The 13,245-nt window shown below is 54.3% G+C and overlaps 1 protein-coding gene across 3 annotated transcripts in view; it reads left to right on the forward strand.

The window, feature by feature from the left end:
• Positions 1-13,245, forward strand: part of TRABD2B (TraB domain containing 2B) — a 233,728-nt gene that overhangs the window by 198,824 nt on the left and 21,659 nt on the right. The gene's annotated exons all lie outside the window — the stretch shown is intronic.

Genomic DNA, 13,245 nt, shown 5'->3' on the forward strand with positions numbered 1-13,245 from the left:
TGCCAAGCACCTGCTGCATTCCTGGTGTGAGTAGGAACAGCTTTGGGGACCCGTGCAGGGATATCCTCACCAACTCACCCTCTCCTCACCATCCAACGGCTTCCAGCACTCCTCCTGTAGGCACCTGGCAGTGCATTCTCTCCTGGTAAAGCTCCCGGCTGACTTCAAAAGAGGAGCCAACGCTGAGCTCGTCCAGCCCAGGCTCAACCCCAGGTCTCGGAGGAGCCCCAGGCGAGCCGTCATTGGTGGAGACCACTGAAGGCACTAGCATTCCACATGCTCCACCTCGCCTTGGTGGGACCTCACTGCCTACCTGCCTCAGGTCCCAGGACCAGGTCACCCAGGGCCTGGGGGCAGCTTTCACAAGCTCTTTCCTGTGAGAGAGGAAATGGGAGAGCCTGGAGGTGAAAAAACACAGGGTTAAGGGCAGCTCTGGGCACAGTCCTCCTTTTCCCCAAACTCCAGATCTATGGAGACATGATTGTCCCCTGAAGCATCAGGTGAGCACTCGGGCATCAGGCCCAATTCCAGTTCCTTCTCCAACTGTAAAATCCAGTCAGGCACTGGCCAGTCCTGATGACAGACCTCCAAAAAGACCTGCAGCCCATCCTCTGCAATCCGTTCTCACTGCTGCTGCCCCATCCAAGAATCCATCAACTCCAGGCTCTGTACCTTCTCCCCATCTCCTGTCTTTTCCCCACAGTGTAGCCCAGCAAATGGTGTTGGGTCTGTCTCCCACCCCCAACTTGAGCTCCCTGGAAAGGCGGGCACCAGGGCATAGTCATCTGTGTCTTTGGTAGCATGTAAGATGTTTGAGGGTTGGTGCATGAATGAAAGAATGAATGAGTGAATGAATGAACAAATGAATGAACACTGGCCAGAACTTCCCCATCCTGCTCTCCTCTGGGCCCAGGGAGCTTCTTTTTTTTTTTGTCTTTATTTTTTTAATGTTACATTCAAAAAATATGAGATCCCCATATACCCCCACCCCCTCACCCGACTCCTCCCCCCTTAACAACAACCTCCTCCATCATCATGAGACATTCATTGCATTTGGTGAATACATCTCTGAGCACCGCTGCACCTCATGGTCAATCCAGTAAAGTCAGGGCAAAGAGAGCTCTCGCCTCAACTCCCGCAGACCTGTTCTCCAAAAACAGGCACAGATCTTGTTGGCTTCTTTCCCTTTGGGTTCAGCCACTTCTGGAACAAATGACCCATGCTGGGCTACAGAGCTATGCTTCCCCCAAGAATTGCAGAGCTCAAAGTAGCCTCCCAGCCTTGGGCAAACTGGGCAGGGACATGGGCAGGGCTGCATGACAAGTCGGGGTCAGAGTCAGGATAGGAGCCCAGGCCCGTGAGCTTTGATCCAAGGTCTCCATTGACGTTTGGAGGGCAGGGAGCCAGCCGAGCTGGCCTGCGATGAGGCACTGGCATGGAACACGTACACGTGCAATCTGTGGTGAGAAGAGTCCACTCCTGCCTCCTTATACTCTTATGGCGTGTAACTCCCAAGTCACACATCTGATGACAGGCTGGAGGACTTATGTGCAGGACCAGGCCAAGCACTCCCAGCAGTGTGCAATCTGCTGCCACACCCACTCCAGCCTCGTGCTCCTGTGCTGGACACTTCTGGGTTGCCGTCTCAGGATCATCTTCAGTTGTTGAGCAGTGGGGTCTCAGGGGTCAGCTTGACTCTTATTGCTCATCTGCCATCAGCTCCTCAAAGGTGGCACAGGGACCCCAAGTGTATGGAAAGAAGGAAGGGTCTAAGCCTCTGGAAGTACTCCTGGCCATCCCCCAGGCACATGCCCGCTCACACAGTGGACTTTCAGATCCAGTTTATTGGGTGGCTCCAGGAAATATCTTAGGGAATGGAAACACAATGAGAAGATACTCCAGGGACCCCAACCAGAGCCAGGTCCCTGTTGAGGCTCTGCCATTCTACAACAGGCCCAACCTCCTCAGAGTCCAGCCAAATTCAGGTCCTGAAGGCTCGATGGCTCTGGAGTTCTGGGGAGAAGCAGCTCAGACTAAGGAGGGGGAGAGAGAGAACCTCAGCCTGTCTGGGCCCCTCCACTGCCTATCAAGACTCTCCTGCGGCCCACCCCAGCTCCAGAATCCCACCCAAGAGCCCACAAGAACAGACAGGATTTCCAGTGTGGAAGCCAGACTGGCCCCTCCTCTGCTCAGAACGGGGTGGTTCAGAGCAAAGGGTAAGTGCTTTGGAGTCTGGCTCTCCCCCTGTCCACTAAGAGACCCTGGGAAAGCCATTTCACCTCCTGAGGCCTAAGCCGTTCATCTCTAAAGGGAGGAGAACATACCTGTCCCTTAGGATGGTGCCCATTTAGGCCACAGGTTTAAAAATCTTAACCATGGTGGAGGGGTTCTCACAATAAAACCCCCTGGCTGTGTGCCAGGCGCCACTCCAGGCTCTCTGGCAACATTACCTCTGATATTTATAGTAGCACCATGAGATTGGTTTCATTATATTCACTTTGCAGATAAAAACTGAGGCCCAAGGAGGACAGGGGCTTCCTGAAGGCCTTCATGCAGCAGAGCTTCAGTTTGACACCTAGCACCTGGGGACCCAGTCCTAGGCTTTCCCCCTGCACATAGTGTCTTTGCTGGTATATTTGTGAATGTTGATGAATGTGGAAAGAGGTGTCGATTTAGCCTGTACACTGCATGGAAGAATATCCTGAGTATCTGTAATATGTCTGTGGCATGTGCTGTTTGATATCTTCCAGGTGGAAGTGAGGTTCTCCAACAGGTTCAGGGACAGTTGGGGTGTGACATGTACATAAACTCTGAGCAGGCTTGGGTGACAGCTGAGGCCCCGTGAAAGCCCTGCCTCTCAGGAGAGGCCTACAGCCAGTGCGTGAGCCCAGTTGTCTAGAAGAAATGAGGCTGATGATACAGGACAGAAAGAGAAAGAAATGACTGGCCTTGAGTTCCAAGAAGGCAGGAAGGGTAGGACTAGAGCTCAGTTGGTAGATCTGACTTTGGGTGGAGGAGGACACCTCTTCTCTGTGTAAATGAAGGGAAGGAGGAAGGAGGTTTGCCAACAAAGGCTTGGTAGTAGAAAGCTGAGAGAGTTCCCAACTGATAGCTTCTGATTTCTCTACAAAGTAGAAGCTGAAGCCATCTATGGAGAAAGAGGAGGAAGGTGGGTCATCTGTGATTGATTAGTAATGGCTGCCGGAAGCGTGATGGATGCAGAGCTCTTGGGACAAGGTCCTGATTGATTAGTGATGTCTGTTGTGGACCAGGGTAAGGGCACATGCATGACACCTATCTACTCTGTCTGTGCTAGGAACACAGAAAATACTCATTGGCAATGAGGGTCTACGAACTTGCCAGGTCCCAAGTTGCGTGTTTTAAGATCACCGCCAGCAACATCAAACATCTAGGGTATAAATGTGAATGCTATCCCCAGGCCTGTCTACTGTTTATCCTAGCACCCACTGCTGAGTCATCATCCCATGTGTGTGAACCACCCCAGCACAGGACCCATACCCCTCAGAATTGCCAACACCTGTTAGCTGTTCTATAAAAATGACCCAAAATCACATTTATTCCATTCAGTCACATGACATCTCCTGGGCCCCAGGCCTCAGGAATGTCTCAGTTCCAGACATTAGAAGAAAATGCTCATGTTGTCCCTAGCTCTAAGGAGACTGGGACTTTCTTGGGCTATGCTGTACTTGTTCAGCCACCCAGGAATCCCTCAGCATGTTTTTTGTTTTGTTTTGTTTTGTTTTGTTTTGTTTTTCCTGGGATAGAATGAGTAATGTAGAAACTAGCAGAGCTGGTTGGAGACATAACCCAGACCCAATTTGAGAGCAGATAACCTCTAGGGCCCATTCACTGCAACTTGAGAGCCTGTTGGTTATCTTGAGGTCTATACTCTAACATGCTATAACCCCAATAAACTTCTGATATTCCAAAATCCTTTGGCACTAACATCCTATCATTCTAAGATTTTGTAACCCTAATATCGTAACATTCTATCATCATAGCATTCTTTTTTTTAAGATTTATTTCTCTCCCCTTCTCCTCTCCCCCATCCCGGTTGTCTCTTCTCTGTGTCTATTTTGCTGCATGTTCTTTGTCTACTTCTGTTATTGTCAGCAGCACAGTAATCTGTGTTTCTTTTTGTTGCGCCATCTTGTTGTGTCAGTTCTCCATGGGCAGGCTGCACTTTCTTTGGCGCTGGGCGGCTCTCCTTACAGGGCGCATTCCTTGCGCGTGGGGCTCCCCTGCACAGGGACACCCCTGCGTGGCACGGAACTCCTTGCGCACATCAGCACTATGCGTGGGCCAGCTCCACACGGGTCAAGGAGGCCTGGGGTTTGAACTGCGGACCTCCCGTGTGGTAGACAGACACCCTAACCACTGGGCCAAGTCCGCTTCCCCATCATAGCATTCTTACATTCTAACACAGTTTGATTCAACTCCCAAGACTCCTTGGGAGAAGTATTAAGCTAAGAACCTCCCAAGATCTGGAAATCCCTCCACAAAGGGCTGCTGCCACCTGCTCTCAGGAAATAGAATTCCAGGCAGAAAGCAGGATTTGAAGGGCTAAAAGATGGCTGTGTGAGCCACAGACAGGGACACTGGATCTGCTGGCCCCAGTGCTCCTACCTCCACCCTCCAGGCCCATGCCACCCTCTGTTTCTTATCCCTGCTAAAATGCTATGCACCCATAATCAGAAGCACACCTCTGGAGCTGGGACATCGAAAAAGATCATTAGAGACCTGGGCTTGAAACTTCTTGCATTCTGAGGCCTTCCGTGAGGACTTGTCAGCTGCAGGGAGCAACTTAGACAAGTGAATGTTTGGGTTCCTTCTGTCCCCAACGTGCAGTGGTTCTATTCATGCCTAACAGAAGTGTGAGTGATTGGCACTGAAAAGAGACAGGGGAAGTCAAAGAAGGCTTCCTGGAGGAGATGAGAACTGGTTGAAATTTCCCTGATACAGGTCAGGTCCCCCTGGCTTCCTGTTCTTCCCGTCATCCCCAGAGTCCTTAAGTCAAGACCCTCCTTCCCTGCCTTGGTTCTCCACGTGGTGGACTGAGGAATGGAAGTCCCTCCAAGCTCATGGCAGAGCACAGAAGAATAGCAGGACTCCATGTAGGAGCTCTTTAACCTTAGAACCAAGAGGCCCTGCAAGTGGGCAGCACATACCCAGCAGCTTTCTCACTCGGGCAAGTGCCCACTGCCTGCCGCACTCCCCACACTGGAGGGTGAAGCCTGGAACTGTCTCAGAATTTCCAGCCGTGCTTCAAAATGCCCTGCCACCCCACCATGTACATACATGGCAGCAGGCACACCTGCTCTGGACGGGAGCTGCTGTTCCCATTTCCGCCCACAGACCAGCCAGCCAGCCGGAGGCATAGGCCCATCTGCCAGCTTGTCCCTCACTAGAGCAGGGACATGGACACAAGCTGAGTTTCCAAATCCAGTGGAGTCTAGAACAGCAGTGTGCCCATTTCTCAGACCGAATCTGTAAGGCTGCTCCAGTGGTGAACAAGGATTTAGGAAATGGGATTTAACAATGGGCTCAGCACTTTTGCTGGGCAGAGTGAGGTGGCAAGAGAAAAAAGTGCAGTGGTCATGGATTAAGATCCTGGGCTCCAGAGCCAGACTGCCCGGGTCTCTCAGAAACCCAGCATTTTCTCCTGACAAGCCACGCTGTCTTGGACAAATCAGTTCCTTAGCATCTCTTGGCCCTCCAATTTCTCCTCTGTAAAATGAGCATGAGAAGCAACGGCCTCAGTGCCTGGAATGGTGCAGTTGCTCAGTCCATGTTAGCTCCTGTTGATCACTGTTATTTCTGGGTCCTTGGTCCCTAAGAGTCTTCTGCACACCCCAAGGACAAGGCTCGCCCTGTGAGAGCAGGGCCCTAGGGACGCAGAGTGAAGTGCCGTGTGGTTCTGAGGATGAGCTGGGGCCCTGCAGGTTTCAGCTGGAAATGCAGTGAGGCTGAGGAGATTGTGGGCTCCCCAAGAGCCAGGACAGCTCTCCCGGGGTCCTGCGGTGTGGTGATTCTAGGAACGGAGCCTCTGCTCCTTGAGAAAAGCGACTGTCACGGCCACGGCCATCCCTGGTCCTGGAGCGGGCCACTGCCCCCTGCAGTTCACAGAGCCACTCGCTGGCTCCGGCTCTGGGGCTCTCCCAACAGGCCCTGCGCTGACCTCGAGCCGCCCCGCATAGTCCCTGCCTGGGTGTGCAGTGACCCCCTCCCCCCGGGAGGAAAGGGCCACATTGGACACGCCTCTGATCCTCAGGGCCGGGCACTGCCTGCATGTGCAGGACCCAGTCAGGGTTAGAGGAGGGCTCCGGCTGGTCCAAACCCCAGGGCTTGGGCTCCACCCCTGCCGGGGAGGGAGGGAGGCACCCAGGGGAGGCTTCCGGCTTCCACACCAAATAGTAATTCAAGGAGGGTCTGGAGCAAAGGAATGAGAGACTCCAATGCTGGGGGTTTTAGAGGCACCCTAAGGGTCGGCTTGGGGACAGGTCTGGCAGAGAGGAGAGGGACAAGAACACAATTAGGGGAGGTCCTGAAGAGCACTCTTCAACCGGGCAGCGTCAGACCCGTGCAGGCCCCTAGGAGGACGCTGCACCCAGAGGGAGTCTTCCCTGCACCCGCAGCCCCGGCCACTGCAGCTGCTGCCACGAAGTGGCCTCTCAGCTGACACATCCCCACACCCTGGAGGAGCTTGGGCCAAACCTCGGCTCTGCCCCTTTCTGCCTGGGTGACACTGGGCAAGTTACCCAACTTCTGTTAGCCCCAGGATTTTTGTGAGACTAAATGAGAAAATGAATCAGTGTCTGGTCCATTCTAAGTGCTGGGGAAGCAGTAGCTGGGGTTGCTTTTATGGCTGTTCATATTCATCGTTGCGTTATTAATGATAGCTCCAGAGCAGAGCTGACAAGTTCAAGTTGCAAGCCTCTCACTTCTGACATCCTGAGTTCTAGCAGTCTCCAAAGAGGAGCAGGTGATAAAGACTGCTGACAAGGGCAGAATCTCAGATTCTACCTAGACATGATCCTGAATCCCCTCTACTCAGACCTGATAAGCTCTCACTCACTATCCTCCAGGGATGGGGCTCTCACTCTCTCACAGAGGTGGACAATTGCCTGGGAGAGTGCTCTTTGGTTCCAGCTAAAACCTGCCCCCTTAGCCTTCTCCTACTGGGATTCAGAATTCCACGTCCTGTCCTGCCTGCCCCAGCCCTGGCCTCACCCACCTCCCTTTTCACTTTATATTCCACAACCCAGAACTGCTCGTGGGGGCCCACACACCCGCCTGTGCCTCACCTCCTGCCTGTGCCTGCTGTGCCCTGTGTTGGGAAGCCCCTCGCTCCTCTCTTCCTCCTCCTTGCTTGCTAATCCTGCAGGAGTCATCCCTGAGGCCCCCTCCTCTGAGAAGCCTTTGCTGACCCCCCTAGTCTGGGTCCCACCCCGTCCACACCTACCCCAAGGCCCCCAAGGCCCCGGGGTGTCCCTCCATCACTGCATGGCTCATGCTGCCTGTAGTTGTGTGTCCATCTCCCCCTCCACACTGTGACCTCCTCAGGGGCGGGGACCGCGTGCCTCAGCTCCCGGCACTAGGGTGGGTGCAGAGAAGGTGCTGAACTGAAAGGCCCCAGCCCTGCCCAGCCTGCAGCACAGGAGAAACTCAGCTCTGCCGGTTTCCCAACCGGACACTCCTTTGGAGATGACAAGCCTTGCGGTTGTCCCTCCATCCCCTGGTCCATCCGTCCAACCCTCCTGTCACACTTCCTCAGAAAAACAAACGCTGCCGTATCTTGTTCCGGCTCGCCGGTCCTGGCAGCTAGATTCGCCTTTGAAAGTTTCCCTTGCATTAATTTCAGACGGAACATAAATATGGGCTTGGGATCGCTCTTCCAGGAGAAAACTGGAAACCCGACATACTCGCAGGAGACAAAAACATGTGTGCTGGCCGGGGGGAGCCCGTGCAACTCTGGAGCCTTTGTGGGAACATCTGGTTCTCCCCCCTCCCCTCCCCCAGCCCCCCAACGCTGCCTTGAAACTACCCTGCTAATTGGTGTATTGTTCTTTCTGAGCGCGCACACAATCTGCTGTCCAATCTGGTGAACCTTGGAAGGTACACATGTTCCTGACAATTTCCTGCCCCCAGACATGAACTTGGGATCCCTTGCCGCTGCCGCAAATACTTGAGAGTGGGTGTATTGGAATGTGCAGTGAACTAAGACATCTCTGGATTCAAGTCCAGGCTCTGCGTTTTACCAGCTGTGTGACCCTGGGCGAGTCGTGGCCTCTCCCTGAGCCTCACTTGCCTACAGTGAGAAGGATGAGATGAAATAGTTGAAGAGCAGCAAGTACCCAGGAGGCTCGCTAAGGAGGAGTTCGGATGCACATCATAAATGATGGACTCGGGGATCAGAGAGGGCCCGTGAAACCAGCTAGTCCAACCTCCCGGGGGGGACCTGAGGCCCAGAGAGAGCAAGGAGACTGCTCGAGCCTGCTGGTTGCTGAGCCAGGATGGCCTAAGGGTTGTCTCCTGACCCCAGGACAGAGTCTTCACTCTGTCCTACCCTGCCTTCCAGGGTTGAGGGTCCACTGGGGTCCTCGGGCTGTGCCCAGGAGACGGGAAGGGACTGGATCCTGCCTGCACGCTGCTCACTGAGCCTGGAAGAAGGGGAGCTTTTCCCTTTGCACTGAAAGGTCCTGGGGCCTGCGTCCACCCAGAGCAGGGTGCCTTTACCTATTGCCACATAAGGGTACTTTCGGGGGGCCTGGGGGGAAGAGGGCAGAGTGACAACCATCAAACCAGCCCCACCATTTGTCAGACCTCTGGTCCTCCTCCAGGCCTTTGCTCACACTGTTTCCCTGCCTCGACTGCCCTCTTCTACCCTTCCATCTAAATCACCCGTCCTGGGAGTCCTACTCCATGGCTTCTCCTCCTGGAAGCCCTCCGTGATATCTCTGGTGAATTAGTCTTTCCTCCAGCAGACCTCTTGTTCTCATTTCTGGGTTCTCCTTCTTCTCTCTCTTCATTTTCCCTTTCTCTCCTTCCATATCTAGCTCCATCTCTTCATATCTCTTTCCCCTATCTTTGTCTTGTTCTGTGCTTTGTGTCTGCTTCTCTCTATCCCTTTCTCTTTCTCTTCCTCCCAGTATCCCTGTGTCTCTGCACATCTCCACTGCCTCTCTCTGGACCCCGTCTCCTCCTCTCCCTTTTGTCTCTCTCCTCTTCCTCTTCCTCATCCCTCTCTGTGAATGTCTGCTCATCTTCCTGCCTCTCTGTGTGCGTCTCCTCTCTCCCTATCTTTGTCTCTGGGTGCCCCCATGCCCCGTGGCTCTCCCTCTTTCCTCCTCTCCTTGTCCACGCAGCCTCAGCAGATGAAACGGGACGTGCCTTCCTGCAGAGAGCTGGCCAGAGCACAGCTCTGGAAGGAACTGCTGGGCAGAGGCCAGGAGACTCAGGGAGCCTGGGCGAGCCACGCAGGCTAAGCCCCAAAACCATGGGGTCCTTTGGAAACTTTCCGCGGTCTTCCCTGCAGGTCCCAAACGGGTATGGGGCCTTTTTCAGGATGCCTGACCTTGGAGGCAAGCCCAAGCCCTGTCTGCCAGCCCCTGGGGACAATGACCATTGGGTCCTGCCTGCCCCAGAAGCTGAGTTCCTGGGATTGGAGCAATCTGGAGAAGCATCAACTAAGGGGCAAGGCTGAGGCTACGGGAAGAGGGAATCCATGAGCGCAGTCTCCTGGGGATAAGATGAGATCATGGAAAGGATATGGAGTAACAGGTTTTGTCATTCATTCACTCCACAAACATCTATGGAGCCACCACTGTGTGCCAGGTTGAGGCATGCCCTGGGGACAAAGGTGAATCAGGCATAGCCCCTGTCCTCTGAAAGCACGTGGTCTCACCTCAGGTGGCTTTTGGGGGCCACGTTCTGGTAGAGTCAGCCCTGGGGCGTGGCAAGATCATTCTAGCTGCAGTGTGGAGGATGAAATCAAGAGAAGGAGGAGGCTGGTTTCTGCAGGGTTTCTGGCAGAAGGTGATGTTGGCCTGAAGCCGATTCAGGCATGGCTAGGATGTAAAATCAGGGGGACTTTGGTGATGGGTTGTATAAGAATGTTGAAGGAGAGGAAGGAGTCAAGATGAGGCCCAGCTGGCCTGGAGAGCAGTGCTTAGGTGGGACACAGGCCACCTAGGACAGAAGCGTGAGTTCGTTTTATAGGCTCTGGAGGGCGTTTAGGTGAAGAAGTCCAACAGGCAGGCAGGCAGTCAGTCCGTGCTGAGATGGCGATTCCAGAGTCCTCGGCCACCATGGGGGGACCATAGTGTCCACAGAGTGTGAGTAGAGTTAGAAGGGAGGGCCCGGGACAGGGTTCCCAGGGGCATCCTCATTTATAGGGCAGGAGAAAGAGAAACCCACCAAGAGGACAGACAGAGCAGTGAGAGGAGTACGAAGAGCCAGGGCAGAAGGTGACGTGGACACCAAGGAAATTACACGTTTTGACAACCTGATTGTGGGGTCATATAAACCAAAGCCCAGGGAAGGTGGCAGGTGATGGAAACAGGACTCTGGAGTGTGTGGCTTGCATTTCACAATTCTGGGTGCCTCCTGGGGTTCTGTCAGGATCAGCCTTGGAAGGAAGAAGGCAAAGGTGGGTGTGGCTTAGGGAAATAGAGGCAGGGAATTTGAAAGGATCATTTCCATTTCTGTTTTCTCAGAGGAGGTTAAGTCTTCTGTCAAGGGGTCTGAAGGAAAACAATACAGGACTGGAACGCTTGAGGGAATGGATGGGGGCACTGGCCAGACACCAGAAAAAGATGCCACTGCGTGGCGCTCGGAGCACAGGAGGGCCCTGTGTCCAGGGACGCCCTTCTTGCAGTGGCCTCACAGCCATCAGTAAACATTTGCTGCTGCTCCTGTACAGCCTGAGGTGGGGCTGTTTTCCCTGGAGGCTCTTGAAATCCACTGGGGCAGATGTAGGGACTACCATTGGGTCCTCGTCTTTAAACAGGTCTCCGTGGAGGCAGAGATAGAACGGCCTTTGCTGCCAGGAATGGATTCTGGGACTGCTGGCGGGGGTTCCTGTTGCCTGTGTCCCAGAGGCTGCCCCTCCAGGACCCCTGCCAGCCTGGTCATGCTCTGGGGCAAACGAGAGCGGGCTGACTCCGAGGTCCCAGCGCTCCTGCAGGGGAGAGTGTCTTCGGCCCGTCACTCAGGACTGCTCACTCTGGACTTTTCCAAAGGGTGTTCCCTCTTCCTGCCTCTTAGGGCTTTATGCTGCCCCAGGAGTCAGTCAGAGGGCTGTATGCCCCTTTGACAGTCAATAAAACTGAGGCCAGGGGGCAGGGAAGCCTTTTGCTCAGAATCACACACTTGGCAGGAGTCTGGGCCTTCTGTCCTCGGTGCTGCTCATGCCTGTGTTTCTATGTCTCTTCTGCAGTTAGTTTCCCAGACATCCCCGTTGTCTCTTACCTCCAAGTCTTTGCATATGCTGTTCCTTCTCCCTGCAGCACTCTCCCCCTTACTGCCAGCCCACTCCCGTCCTCACCTAGCTAAGTCTCATCCCATCCTTCAGCTAGCAGTACCTCCTCCAGGAAGTCTTCCTTGAACCCCCAGGTCAGACAAGATGGCTCCTAGGTGCCTCCACAACTTTTTGTGCTTCCCCCTGTATAGTACTTTGTACCTGGCTCAAAAGAGTTTTAGCCTCCAGACTGTAAGTGCTTGGAACAGGATCCTACCTCTTCACCACTGTCCAGCACAAGCTATGCACTCCAGTGGTGCTTGTTAAATGAATGACTAGAGGAGGAAGAGAGGGAAGGGGGGGGGGGGGGAGGGAGGGAAGGAAGGAGGGAGGGAAAGGGGAGGAAGTGATGGAAGAAAGAAGAAAGGAGGGAGGGAAGGACAATACATTTTCATAAGGGTCTCTGGAATCAAACAAAAACCTTCCCTGTAGAATCTGAGAGCTGGAGATGCTCATCAGTATTATATAACCCAATCCCTCCATTTTACACAGAGAGAAACTGAGGGCAATAGAGCAAAATGGGTTTGCTCAAGGTCTCAAAGTGACTGTGGCAGGTCCTGGACTAGAAGCCAAATCTGCCTTTCCCAGGCCAGTGATCTTTCCCAGAGATCAGAGGGGGATTTCAGGCACTGCAGCAGGCCAGTGAGAGAGAGGCGCTGGGAGACTCCCTGGGAACTCGTGAAGCCAGAAGGTGCACAGGCTCGCCCTCTGCCCCGGCCTCAGTGCAGCCCCAGCCTCGCTTCCTCTTTGCCAGGAGCTTCTCTGTTCCCCGAAACCTTGTCCACTTTCTTCTCCTCAGACCTCATCCTGGAGCTGTCAACATGCTGACCTTCTGACTTCCCACCTGTCACCACCCGTCCCAGACAATTAGGATAATAGTGCAGGGATCCCCCCACCCCCAGGGTCTCAGAAGAACGGTGAGCGGAGGGGAGGGTCCTGCCCGTGTGCACAGGGCAGAGCAGGTACGTGGGCCAGGAGGGCCCGAGGGCTCGTAATAACCATCCGGCCACCCCAATTCTGCCCCAAAATGAACAAGTAGGGAGACTGAGGCCCAGAGAGGCAAGAGGCCTGGCAGAGGCTGACCCCTCAACCGTTCGTGTGCCCACAGCCGCTGCCCCCCTGTCCAGGAGCCTTCCTCACCAGAGCCTGGGAGGACCGTGGCCTGTGTTCTCAGACTCTGCTTCCCAACCAAGGAGGCGGATTTCCCTTCTCACCTGGGGCTTGGGCCGAAATAATTCAGTTCTCTATTCTCAGTGACTGGCCCAGGGCTGGGCGCAGATCAAGTGCGTCATAAATGTTGAATGAATAAATAGTGAAGGTGGGGGCAGCTAAACGGAGACCATCTCCCCCCTCCCGCCACACACAGCTGGGCTACCTCTGGAGGACTTATCCCATGGTCTTACCTCCTCTGACGCCACTGTCACTGTCTGCTGGACTCTGAAATCAGTGGGGTCTTGTCGGTTTCCCCCACGAGGTCTTCCACCTCAGTGAGTCCCCACTGGCCACCCAGGGCTGGGGCCATAGGGTGTGCTCTGCTCCATAAATGCTGGCTGGAGGTAAATAAAGGAAACCATGAATTGCTCAGATCAGGCACGTACGAAACATGTGCAGGGCAGTGGGCATGTGGGCCCTGCCCCATGGGGGTCTGGTGAAGAGACAGACATGAACACAGAGCCCCCTCCCGCACTAAGGGACGGATGCATGAG

This window comes from Dasypus novemcinctus, chromosome 9 (assembly GCF_030445035.2).
Source record: "Dasypus novemcinctus isolate mDasNov1 chromosome 9, mDasNov1.1.hap2, whole genome shotgun sequence".
NCBI lineage: Eukaryota > Metazoa > Chordata > Mammalia > Cingulata > Dasypodidae > Dasypus > Dasypus novemcinctus.